The sequence below is a fragment of the Odocoileus virginianus genome, chromosome 11 (genome assembly GCF_023699985.2).
Source record: "Odocoileus virginianus isolate 20LAN1187 ecotype Illinois chromosome 11, Ovbor_1.2, whole genome shotgun sequence".
In the NCBI taxonomy this organism is placed as follows: Eukaryota; Metazoa; Chordata; class Mammalia; order Artiodactyla; family Cervidae; genus Odocoileus; species Odocoileus virginianus.
In genome coordinates this window covers 17,687,756-17,700,376 of record NC_069684.1, presented here as the reverse complement: position 1 = coordinate 17,700,376, position 12,621 = coordinate 17,687,756, and the positions used below count along the sequence as shown (strand labels likewise).

The following is a 12,621-nucleotide window of genomic DNA, read 5'->3' as shown; positions in this document are numbered from 1 at the left end:
GGCTGGCTGGCTAGAGCACCTGGACCATATTCCCACCCATGCCGTTGAGGCAGACGGGGAATGCGAAAAGATGGGGTGTGCGGCGTCCGTCACTTGGAGAGAGTTCTAGCAATTCCCTACACATTTGGCATAAGTGCTAAGATTATTAAATAGACTTTCTCATATAATCTAGATGTTCTTTAAACTGCTGCGTTTTTGTTTTGTTTTGTTTTGGTTTGGTTTGTTTTGTTTTTTCCTTCACAACAGGTTGAGCACACAGGCCCCTCGGAGATATCCCTCCACACTGCACGTTGCCATGTGGGGGGTGAGGTTTCCATCAATCCTGTGTCTCTCTCTACTACTCACATCTATAGGTTCTTCTTTTGCTTTGTGTGTGTGTGTGTAGAAGCTGTTTCATCAGTTGTCATTTTTCAGGAAGAATTACTCTGTATATTAGTGTAGATTTGGTGTGTCTATAGGAGCAAGGGAGTTTACAGTCCTCCTACACCACCATTTTGGACCCCAAGTAATCACATTCATCTTTGTATCCACAGTGTTCAGCATAGGGCCTAGCGCACAGTAAGCTCAATAAAAGTGTCCCTTTAAAACCCAAAGGTATGGCCCTGAGAGAGCAGATCGTATGGTGGGGATGTTTTGTGGATAACAGCCACTCCTAGAGAGCACCCTTCCCTGGGGTTCATCTCTGGGCTCCTTGGCTCTTTCTGTGATTCTGGGTGAGCCACTCACTCACTCAGCCTGAGCTTTCTCCGTAAGTTTGGGGAGGGCTGACCTGCTGACTCCTGTGTGGATCTTTCTGAAGGAGCCAGCATTGCTTGATCAGATTTTAGCTTTCCAAGGTCTGTGGACCAAGTCTGAAAGACGGCTGTCAGAAGGATCACTCTTGAATGTCTCTCTTGGGCTGCCAGGGGCCACTTGTAGGGAATATAGCCTTGGAGGCTGGTGGGGGCTGGATCACAGCTATCAGGAGCTCTTTCCATGAGGCTCCCCTGGCTCCTTCTCAGTTCTCTCCAAGTTTATGGAACAGGGTGGAGGGAACACCAAGGTAACAACGATGCTACCCCAAACCTCAGAATCATGTCTATACATGGGAAAAGGAGCCACTCTGGCCTTCTCCCCAGGAAGCATCAAATCTATCATCAGTCGTGCCCACTCTAGCCCTGCTGCCGCTGGAAAGCCTCGCTGTGAACTTCCACCGGTATGAGCTGGGCCCTCCCTAAGTCTCCTGTGCTCCCTGATACTCACTACTTTCAGCAGTGCCCAGCTTGGCACCACCTGCTGCTGCCCACAGGCCCGAAGCTCCCTCTCATCCCTGCTTCCTTTCCTGCTTTGCAGCTGGCCCACTGTCTCTAGGGGCACGTTCTCCTAGAGGTGAGAGACTAGACAGCATCCATCTTTTTTCATCACTGTGGAGTTTCTTTAAATTCTTGTGACAGCATGTGCGTATTGGTCTCTGAAGAAGTGAAGTCTCTGCCTTGTTTCCTCACCTTATAAAAGTTATCTAAAAAGTTTTAAAATATAGATCTTTTATTTATTTATTTATTTATTTTGAGGCTAATTACTTTATAATATTGTAGTGGTTTTGTCATACATTGACATGGATCCACCACAAGTGTACATGTGTTCCCCATCCTGAAACCCCCTCCCACTTCCCTCCCCATCCCATACCTCTGGGTCATCCAGCCCTGAACACCCTGTCTCATGCATCGAACCTGGACTGGCGATCCGTTTCATATACGATAATATACATGTTTCAATGACTTTCTTCCAAACCATCCTACCCTCACCCTCTCCCACAGAGTCCAAAAGACTGTTCTATACATCTGTGTCTTGCATACAGGGTTATCATTACCATCTTTCTAAATTCCATATATATGCGTTAGTATACTGTATTGGTGTTTTTCTTTCTGGCTTACTTCACTCTGTATAATAGGCTCCAGTTTCATCCACCTTGTTAGAACTGATTCAAATGTATTATTTTAATGGCTGAGTAATATTCCATGGTGTATATGTACCACAGCTCTTTTATCCATTCATCTGCTGATGGACATCTAGGTTGCTTCCATGTCCTGGCTATTATAAACAGTGCTGCGATGAACATTGGGGTACACGTGTCTCTTTCAATTCTGGTTTCCTCAATGTATATGCCCAGTAGTGGGATTGCTGGGTCATATGGCAGTTCTATTTCCAGATCTTCCTTAAAATCTAAATTCTCACCACAACTAAAGACCATTTGATTTGAATTGGTTCAAATGTTCTTGAAGTCCCTGAATAAAAGTGTCACCGATTAAATAATGCCATTAAAAGTGGCATTATTGGAGAAATTACAGAATAATCACCATCTCTTTCCCTAGACTTCTGTTTCATCTACAAAACAGGGATAACAACAGCAACATTTATTGCCCAGCTATGTGCTGGGCAAAGTTCCAAATGCTTTACACATTATTTTATGTAATACATTTAATTCTCACAACTTTATAATATCTCCATTTTACAGATGAGGAAACAGAGGCAGAGAGAGGTTAAATACCTAGCCCAAGGTTATCCAGCTAGTAAGTGGTGGGACTGAGATTTGAACCTCGGCAGTCTGGCTCTAGAGCATAGATTCTTATAATAGTAGCTCCTTATTCTCCTGTCCTTTTTTTTTTGACTGCTGAGATGCTAATTACTAATCAGTCTAATTCATTCCTTTAAATAGTTCCACTATTTCATTAGTTTAACTAACTGAGAAGTTAGGTGGTTTAGTTGCCTTTTCTTTTTGTTCTTCATCTGTGCACTCAGCCATCTGTCCATCCATTCATCTGTTCATCTGTCCATCCCATCCATCCAAGATCAATGCAATGTAAATAATTACAGAGATACTATTTACCAGCTGTTAGCTCTTAACCTCTTTGATTCATTCACCAGGATAAAATGGCATTATAATATTTTCAAACTGCTCATGAGTACTACATGAACTGTTTTATGTCCAATGTCTAGCCTAGAATTCATATTACTCTATGTACTTGAAAGAGACATAATTACGCTGAAAAAATGTAGAATTTAAGATTCACTAATATCACTAATAGTTTATAAAAATCTAATCATGTTGCACCCTAGGGAAAAATAACCCTTCCAGTGTTGAACTGATGAAGGACTCAGTGTCCACCTTAGCCACTCTCTCCCTCCTTTTGACGGTGGGAGCCATCTGCCTCTTGGCTGGCAGAGAGAGATTTGAGCCCAGTGAGATGGCCCAGACTCCTTTCCTTTTTGAACTTGCTGTTGGCAAGTCTGGGCTGCTTCTCCCTGGAAGAATAGGGTAGAAGGGCTTTTCCAGGGAGGGGATGGAGGGGGTGTGTATCAAGGGAGGATGAGCACCAAGGGCTGGGATGGGCTGGCCTTGGCGGTAGCTGGGATATGTATTACCTTCCAGAGAGGGTTTCCATAGCAAGGCCAGTATTTAGAAATTTCTGGTCACCTGTGATTCTGATCTTGGAGATGGCTGGAGAGTGAAGGTAGACAACCTTTTGCCAGAGAGAGCTTGGCACTCAGGTTTCTGCCATCTGGGTTGTGAATGCTGTGTGTGTGTGTGTGTGTGTGTGTGTGTGTATGTGTGTTCCATAGGCAGACTCTCTGGCCAGATGTCAAAAGGTCTCAAACCAAGGACTGGGGAGTCCTTGATTAATTGTCTCCTTAGCCATATCCCATTTCTGCCACTTTCCACAAGTTAAATGTGGAACACATTACAATTCAAAAGAGGTTGAATTTTTTTATACATTTATTGTCTTGCATCATCCAAGTAATAAGCTTTTAAAAGACAGCCCACTGGACATAATCATCATCAATAGTAAAACAGAGACACAAACTCAAACATAAGACAAGCCAACCAACCACAGGCTCAAGCTGTCTGCTGCAGTCACCTCCCTAGTGCCCTGGGAAGAAGGCTGGTATTTCTGGATCAGCCTCTGCAATCAGGGAACAGAAGGGGATCAGTGAGCTGCCGTGCTGGTCAAGAGTCCAGGATGCCCGTGTTTGGGACCATCAGCATGCAGCTCATAGCCAGGACTGAACTGAAAGATTGGTTTCAGTTCATGGGAGGGAGGGAGAGAGGGAGGGGTCAGTGAGGGAACACTGCTGGGAAAGTGCAAGACCCTTCCAAGGACTCAGAGGCAGGGGTCTCTCCAGATTCTGGGTGGAGCCCATGTTGGAACATCTGGACTATTAACTCAGTTGGAGGGGAGCAACCTGTTGTTTCTGGAGTGTGAGAAGCAGAGAGCACACTACGGCATTCAAAAGGTATATATCTTCTAAGTGGCAAGGCTTGTGAAATCATTTGACCTTGAAAGTGCAGCTGTAGGAGGAACTTGCAACTACTAAGCAAGCACTTGCTGATTATCTCGGTCTCCTGAAGATCCCACAGTTCATGCATTCGACTGATACTCATTGAGCAATTACCCGTGGCAGGGGTTATTCGGGTGCTGGAGATATAGCAGTGCACAGGAAGAATCAATAACCCCGTCTTCCCTGAGTCTGCCTCCTGGTGGGTGACCCAGCTCATAAGTAAGTAAAATACATGGTATGTTGGCTGGAAATAGGTGTCAGAGGAAAACAAGGGACAGGAAAGGAACATTGGGGAGAAATGTACAATTTTAAATGGAGTGGCCAATAAGGGCCTCATTCAGAAGGTGATATTAAACTGAAGATTGGAGGAGGGGAGGGAATGAGCCTTGTGGATGGTGTAGAAAATGAGTGGATCAGGCAGAGGGAATGGCAGGTGCCATGACCCTGTGTCAGGGGAGGCAGTAGGGCCAGTCCAGAGGCTCCAAAGGGAGACTGGTTGGAAAGGATTCAGAGAGGGGGCAGATGATGCAGGACTTTGTTGGTCACTTCAAAGCCTTTGTTTATATCTTAATGAGAGATGGGAAACTGGTGTACCATTTCTAGCACAGAAGTAACCTAGGGGTTTACAAAATTGCTTTCCCTGAGATGTTGAAGAGTGAAAGTGTTAGTCGCTCAGGGGTGTCCAACTCTTTGTGACCCCATGGATTTGTAGTCCGCCAGGCTCCTCTGTCCATGGGCTCCTCCAGGAAAGAGTACTGGAGTGTGCCATTCCCTTCTCCAGGGAATCTTCCCAACTTAGGGATCGGACCTGGGTTTCCGGAATTGAAGGCAGATTCTTCACCATCTGAACCACCAGGGAAGCCCTGAGATGTGAAGAAAGACTGAAATAGTGTTTGATGCAGAGAGTGTGGTGAGATGGTTCCTGGGAGTAGGAGAGGATGTCTTTGAGTCAGACATGGACATGGAGATTTGCTTATATATGATTCTGGCTGATAAGATAGGCTACTAACATCAGGTACCCAAGCAGGGAGATTGGATGAGGAGATGGCAAGATAAACTCACAAAAACCCTGTGGCAAAGAGAAAGAAAGAAAACTGCAGTGTGCATGACACAATTCCATCTATGGAAAATTGCACATGTATGTATGCAAGAAGTGTGAAAACTGCTCATGAAAAGCAGACAGTGTGAGAAATCCATGGGGTCCAGGGATCAGGACCCTGAACTTCCACTTCAGGGGACATGGGTTTGATCCCTGGTCACTGGTGCTGTGATGGGGCCAAAAAAAAAAAAAAAAAAAAACCCCACAGCAAAACAACCAGCAACAACAAAGAAAAAAAGAACCAGGAGAAAGCAGGCAGTGGAAATATCTGGGTGGCAGACATCCTGACTTTTTCCCCCAACACATTTCTGTATTGTTTAATTTTTTTTTTACAGTAAAGCAGGTATTGTTTATATAACCATAAAAAAAAATCCAGTAGAGCTATTTTCATCACGGAAAAAAAAGAATGTGGTTATTGGAGATTCTGTGGTTTGTTCTGTTAGTACATTTTATGACTCAGGCTCTCAAAAACATGCTATAACTAATTGAATGGGGATGGTGACGATTTCTTCTTCCACTGGTCACATGGCTAAACCCACATTGGAACCCCTGCTTGCTTTGCCCCAGTGGCATTCATGCCTGTCTGTTCTGGGTTCAGGCATTGCCTTCCTGTGCTACAAGGTAACTAACAGTCCATCTGATTATCCCAAGTTCATTACCGTGGAGAGGTGGGACATTACCTAAGGGGAATGGGCTGGAGACTTGGGGCCAGACTTTCCTAGGCATCTGCTGGAAAGCAAAGATGCAATCAGGAAGGAATAAATACTGAGAAAAATTCTAGACCTCAGAGCAACACACCGCCTCATCCCTGGCCCCTTTCAAGGAAACAGTATGAAGGTCTTCACAAAGCAGAGTGAGGAGTAGAAGAAACAGACAAGGCCTACTCCTGTCTGCCCCCTGCTCCCTGCACCGTCACCTCGCAGGGATAATTAACCTCCCAGTGAGCTGAGGACATTTCATGAAAATTTAAATACCGGAGCTGAGGCAGGCACTGCGTGTTGTCTTCATGGTGGCTTGGACATCTTTGAAAGCCTGAAGTCTCAGAGTCTCCCACGGAGGCCCCTGTGATGTCTGCATGGGGCTTCCTGGGCCCCGGAGTCATTGCGGCCCCATTCCCTGGGGCCGCTGCACAGGGCGAGAAGGCCAGAGCCTGAAGCGGAGACCGCCCTAGGTCCCTCTTTCGGATACCTGTGGGCTGTTACAGCTGTCCCCAAAGCAGCAGAGCCACACCATGGTTACTAAGGCAACACCCACCCCTCCAGAGCCAGGGGAGGGAGGGCGCGCTGACAGAGGAGGGTTTCATGAGCTGCTTATCCAGAGAGATCGGGGCTAAAAGTACCCCCACAGTTGGCACTTGCATGGCTTCGGGAGTCTCTGTCTTGTGTGTCTTGCTCCCTTACTGTGTTCTGATCCGCCAGGTGGGGGGTGGCCCTGCCTGGGATGAGAAAGACAGGCATTTGAGAAAACCCATGATGACCCTGATGGCTCTGGTGTGGAGACAGGCGTGAGTTAGGGCTGGTGTGAAGCAGAGGGCGGCTGTTGTCCTGGCAGACACAGGGCCTGCCTTCTTTGACTGCAAGGAAGTCATTGGCTTGGACACCCTTGGGCAGCTGACCGGCAATCATCAAACCATCAGTGACTCCAGAGGGCGCTGGAAATAGACCCAAGAGCTCTGAGCCTGCCTGCGCTCCCTCCCTGAGTGGCTGCTGAGGGCGCAAGAGGCCCTCCCAGGTCACTGCTGGGCCTGGGATCAGGCCAGCCCGGAATTTGCTGGCCGTGGGGCTTGCTGCTGTTTGTTCCGCATGTCAGGGACCCACACTGAAGCAGAGACCCGAGCTCAAGGCCCTCCTATTCCTGGGCTTCCAGCCTGTGCTCCCGAGGGCAGCCCTGCTTCTGGGTCTTCATGTGGTGAGAGAGGAGGATTACTTAGGTCTGCACCGTGAACAAGAGCCTCTGAGGTGGGCCACCGATACAACCTCTGTGCCCCGTAAGAGGTGGGTGAGGCTGTGACCAAGTGGCCACATACTGGTAACGGGCTGCCTTGGGTAGTGCTCAGACAGGGGTCTGCTTGGCTGTCTGAGCCCCACCAACTCACACAGAGGCCACTGGACCTCCTCTGGATTGCTTCTCCTCAAACCTCCCAAAACTAGGCACAGAATGCCTCAGTTCAGTTCAGTCTCTCAGTCATATCTGACTCTTTGTGACCCCATGAATCGCAGCACACCAGGCCTCCCTGTCCATCACCAACTCCCAGAGTTTGCTCAAACTCATGTCCATCAGGTCGGTGACACCATCCAGCCATCTCACCCTCTGTTGTCCCCTTCTCCTCCTGCCCCCAATCCCTCCTAGCATCAGGGTCTTTTCCAGTGAGTCAGCTCTTCACATGAGGTGGCCAAAGTATTGGAGTTTCAGCTTCAGCATCAGTCCTTCCAATGAACACCCAGGATTGATCTCCTTTAGAATGGACTGGTTGGATCTACTTGCAGTCCAAGGGACTCTCAAGAGTCTTCTCTAACACCACACTTCAAAAGCATCAATTCTAGTTCATGGGACCCAATTTGGGGCTGAGGCTGATTTCCTTAACATGGGTTCTTTCGTTTCACAGCCCCTTGAGCCGGTCAAGTTCATTGCGCCTCCCGAGGCCTCCTCCACCACTAAGCCCGCACAGGTTACTGCACCCGGAGCACCAGCCTCTCCAGCGCAAGCCCCTCTATTTAATAACTGCTGGAGCTGTCGCGTGCTCTCCGGGTCAGGGCTGATAGGGGCAGGTGGGTATGTGTACTGGATGGCGCGGAAGCCCATGAAGCTGGGATATCCCCCGGGTCCTGGGACTATTGCACAGATGATCTTTGGCATCAGCATTGCTTGCTGGGGTGTGGTCATCCTGTCAGACCCCAAAGGGAAGGCCTTCCACACTGGATGAAAGTACCACCCATGAATATGCCTTCTCTCCACGTCCCCACAACACATAGCAAGCATGGCAGTTACAGATGTTCTGGACAGAAACATGGACATTGACAGACTTCAGTCCTGCAGATACTACATGACTGAAAAGACAAACATGGATTGTCACTCATGGGCCATGACTGTTTATGGCCTTCTTTGCAGGTTCCACAGGGACCAATAAATCCCTGAGAGAAGAGAAGATTCCGTGTCTTATTTGAGGAAGGACGGTATAATTGTAAACATATATATATAGAGAGGAAGTGATAAACCAAATGGGAAAGTTAGCTAAAGTTATTTTCAATAGTTCTTTTTTTTAATCATACTTCTCCTATAATTGGCTCAGTACCTACTATCCTGGATAGGTATCATATAATACACAGAAGTACATAAAAAATGTATTCGCATACTGCTCATACTTCCCAAAGCATTGTCAGATTCATGACCTTTTGAGAGTTTACCAGCTACTCTGAGGAGGTTATATCATTGGTGGTAAGTGAACATTAAAAAACAGTCCTAGTGATATGCCCAGGCTCATTCAGCAATGGGTGTTCAGACTTGTTCTTGTCTTTCAGAACTAGGATTGTTCCCAGGAAGCAAGAATTAAGTTTATGAAACAATTGGATAAGCATAAAAATCATAAAATAAAAAGCTTAAGTACCAAAATACTTGTGAGAAATTCAAAATCTTTTGTAGTTTGTGTTTGTGTTTTGTTCTTTTCTCACAAGCACTGGAAAAGTTTCTGTGATGAAACTGAGTTGCTTTGCAATAAAGCCTGAAAATAAGATTAAAAAAAAAAAGCATCAATTCTTCGGCACTCAGCTTTCTTCACAGTCCAACTCTCAATCCATACATGACCACTGGAAAAACCATAGCCTTGACTAGACGGACCTTTGTTGGCACAGTAATATCTCTGCTTTTTAATATGCTGTCTAGGTTGGTCATAACTTTCCTTCCAGGGAGTAAGTGTCTTTTAATTTCATGGCTGCAATCATCATCTGCAGTGATTTTGGAGCCCCTAAAAATAAAGTCTGCCACTGTTTCCCCATCTATTTCCCATGAAGTGATGGGGCTAGATGCCATGATCTTAGTTTTCTGAATGTTGAGTTTTAAGCCAACTTTTTCATTCTCCTCCTTCACTTTCATCAAGAGGCTTTTTAGTTCCTCTTCACTTTCTGCATATCTGAGGTTATTGATATTTCTCCCGGCAATCTTGATTCCAGTTTGTGCTTCTTCCAGCCCAGCGTTTCTCATGATGTACTCTGCATATAATGCTTAGCTGCATGCTAAGTCACTTCAGTCATGCTCTGACTCTTTCTGACCTTATGGACTGTAGCCCATCAGGCTCCTCAGTCTATGGGATTCTCCTGGCAAGAATAGTGAAGTGGGTTGCCGTGTTCTCCTCCAGGGATCTTCCCAACTCAGGGTTTGAACCCGCGTTTCCTGCAGTTCCTGTATTGCAGTTGAATTCTTTACTGCTGAGCCACCAGGGAAGCCATGCTTGTTAAATGCAGGTTCTGACCCAACGGGGCTTCACAGGGCCTGAGACACTGCATTTCTGACAAGCTCCTAGAAGTCTCAAAGGCAGTGGTTCTCAAACAGTGGAGTAACTAAGAATCCCCGGGAGGCATTTTAAAACTCCGGATTTCTCCATTCCACTTGCGACCCCCTCAATCAGAGTCATCACATGGACAAATGTCAGAAAAGCTAACGGGCGATTCGCAGTCACCATCCTCCAGCCTAACCAGTGTGGTTCAAACATTACTCTATTTTTAGTAAGATCTGCCCTTTGCAAAGCTGGCCTACCACCTTTCATTCTTCAACAAATATTTATGAAGTCTCTTCTGTGTTTCCATAAGGGTCTATTCTTCCTCTTCTGGCTGGACAGACAGATGGCAGATGACAGACTCTGCTTCATGCCTCCAAGGCTGCGAAACTGAATTAAAGAAATCTCCAGGGGTTTAGGGTTCAGTGGGTTGGTTTCCTTACATGGTTACAGAGCAAGTAATGTGTTCTTAATGAGCTGCCATTTACTTATGCAAATAGCAGGCCCCAGATGCCAGGGGGATTAGGGTTTAGCAGAGAGGCGTGCCTCTGCATACCACTCAGGTTTTAGCACAGCAACTGCTGTCCTTTCGGACCCAACCCTGTTTTTTGTCTTTAACAGTCGCTGTGTGGCCAGTGTGTTCGTGCGTGTGGATGTGTGTGTGTCCTTGGGGGGGTCTCACGCCAGCCAGAGGTCCTGGGGGTCATGGTCACGACCTCTCCTTGCCCACGTCTGCTTTAGGCCTGGCCTTGCGGAGTTCTGTGAAGACCAGCCAGGGTGGGAGGCTAGGGCTGCTGAACTCCATGGTATAAGGACTTGCTAGAGCCAAGAGGTGCTGTGAACTTCATTTCTGGTCTTCATGAGAAAATTTCGCAAAAGTTCCCTTGCATCTTGTCAAAGGACAACAAAACACAAAAGCAGGGTCTTGGTTTCTCTGCCTTTCTCCCAAGAAGCTTCCCCATCACACAAGGGAAGACGCTGCTTGGGCTGTGAGGGTGTGAGGTCTCTGCGCGGTGCTGGTGCTGGCATGTCCTCTCCACTGGCACAGAGGAGCACCTTGCTGCAGCTGGTGACATTCTGTGCCATTCCAGGCACTGTCCAAACAGAACTTTTCAGGCCTCACTTCATTTCCCAGCTTTTGGAACATGGATAGGAGAGCAAAAATCAGTCCAAACAGGTATGGCATTCTTGAGCGTCAGCAACACACTGGTGATGTGCTCCCAGGCTTGTCTGCCTTGGCATCTCATTAGCACTGTTTGGCTGACACCCTCCTCCTCCTGCAATAACTGGCTGTGGCTGCCTGGATGTCTTCATGCTCACTGCTGAGAGCAGCTCCCCCTGTCTAGCTGGCCTGCCCCAGAGCCTGGTGGGAAACTCCTCTTGCTGGAGCATCACAGATGCTGCCAGGTGAGGCTCTCTGAATCACTTCCCACAGATGTCACCCTTATAAAATGCCCTTCCTGTTGCCCTTACCATCTCGTGCCCTCCAGGGCCTATCCATCCCCTTCTGTCTCTGTGACTGAGGACTTGGCCGTGAACACATGTAACTTCTTTCTGGCAACTCATCGCAGGAGGAATTGCTGGATACCATGGCAGTTGGGAAAATGAGGGCATTTTTTTTTTTTTTTTTTTTTGTGCCCATTCCCTCCAGCCCAGAGTCGACCCCTTTCATGAGGGTTGTGTATCTTGAGCTGATGCCCGCTTCTCCATGGGAGAAAAGGAAGTGGTGGGACAGATGGCGGGGTTGTAATGCAGTAGATGAAGGGTAGGTTTCGCCCCTGAATCTCACTTAAGGCATAAATCACCTTGTCTCATGGGTCACAGTTTCTTTACCTGCAAAACGGGGAAGGTTGGTTTGAACTTCTCTGGCCTACACTAATTCAAAAAAAACAAAAACTAAGAATGAAATAAACAATCAAACTGTTTGAGCTCATATTTAAAACTTAAGAGTTTTCACTGAAGCCAGCTCTAAAGATTGCTCAAGGACTCTAACAAAAAAGCGGAATCCAAATTAGAAGACTGATAAAAGAGCCATTACCAGGACTTCCCTGGTGGTCCAGGGATTAAGACTCCGAGCTTCCACAGCAGAAAAGAAATAAATAGATAAAACTTAGATTTTTTCATATAAAAGTATGATTTTTTCCCCTTCCCTAAAAAAATGGACCTATTTGACAACACCACTACCTCTTGGCAGCAGTCGTCTAGACCTGAGTAACTGCTGCCCCTTGTATGTGCTCCGCAGTGGGGTCCACTTTGGGGCGCCCCTCTGATGCCAGGCCGACTCACTCCATAGCTTTACTTGTTTGGTCTCTTTACATGTTTAACTTCCTAGAGCTAACATTACACATTACCATAAATTGAGTGGTTTAGAGCAACAGAAAATTACGCTCTAAACGCTGAAGTCTGAAGTCAAGGTGTGGGCAGGACCATGGTCTCTCTGTAGGCTCTAGGGGAGAATCCTTGTTTGCCTCTGACTAGCTCCTGGTGGATGCCAGCGATCCTAGGTACTTCTTGGCTTGTAGCTGCATCTTTCAATCTCTGTCTCTACTGTCCCCTGTGCATCCATGCGTCTCTAAGTGTTCTAGCCACTGGATTCGGGCCCACCCTAATCCAGCATGGTGACAGCTTAACTTGACCACATCTGCCAGGACCCTATTACCAAATAAGGTCACCTTCTGAGGTTGCTGGTGGACATGAATTTGGGGGTGGGGGACCT

The 12,621-nt window shown here is 47.0% G+C and overlaps 1 pseudogene; it reads left to right on the top strand.

Moving 5' to 3' along the window:
- Positions 1-7,975: 7,975 nt before the first annotated feature.
- LOC139037368 (distal membrane-arm assembly complex protein 1 pseudogene) lies at positions 7,976-9,045 on the top strand (annotated as a pseudogene).
- Positions 9,046-12,621: the final 3,576 nt, after the last annotated feature.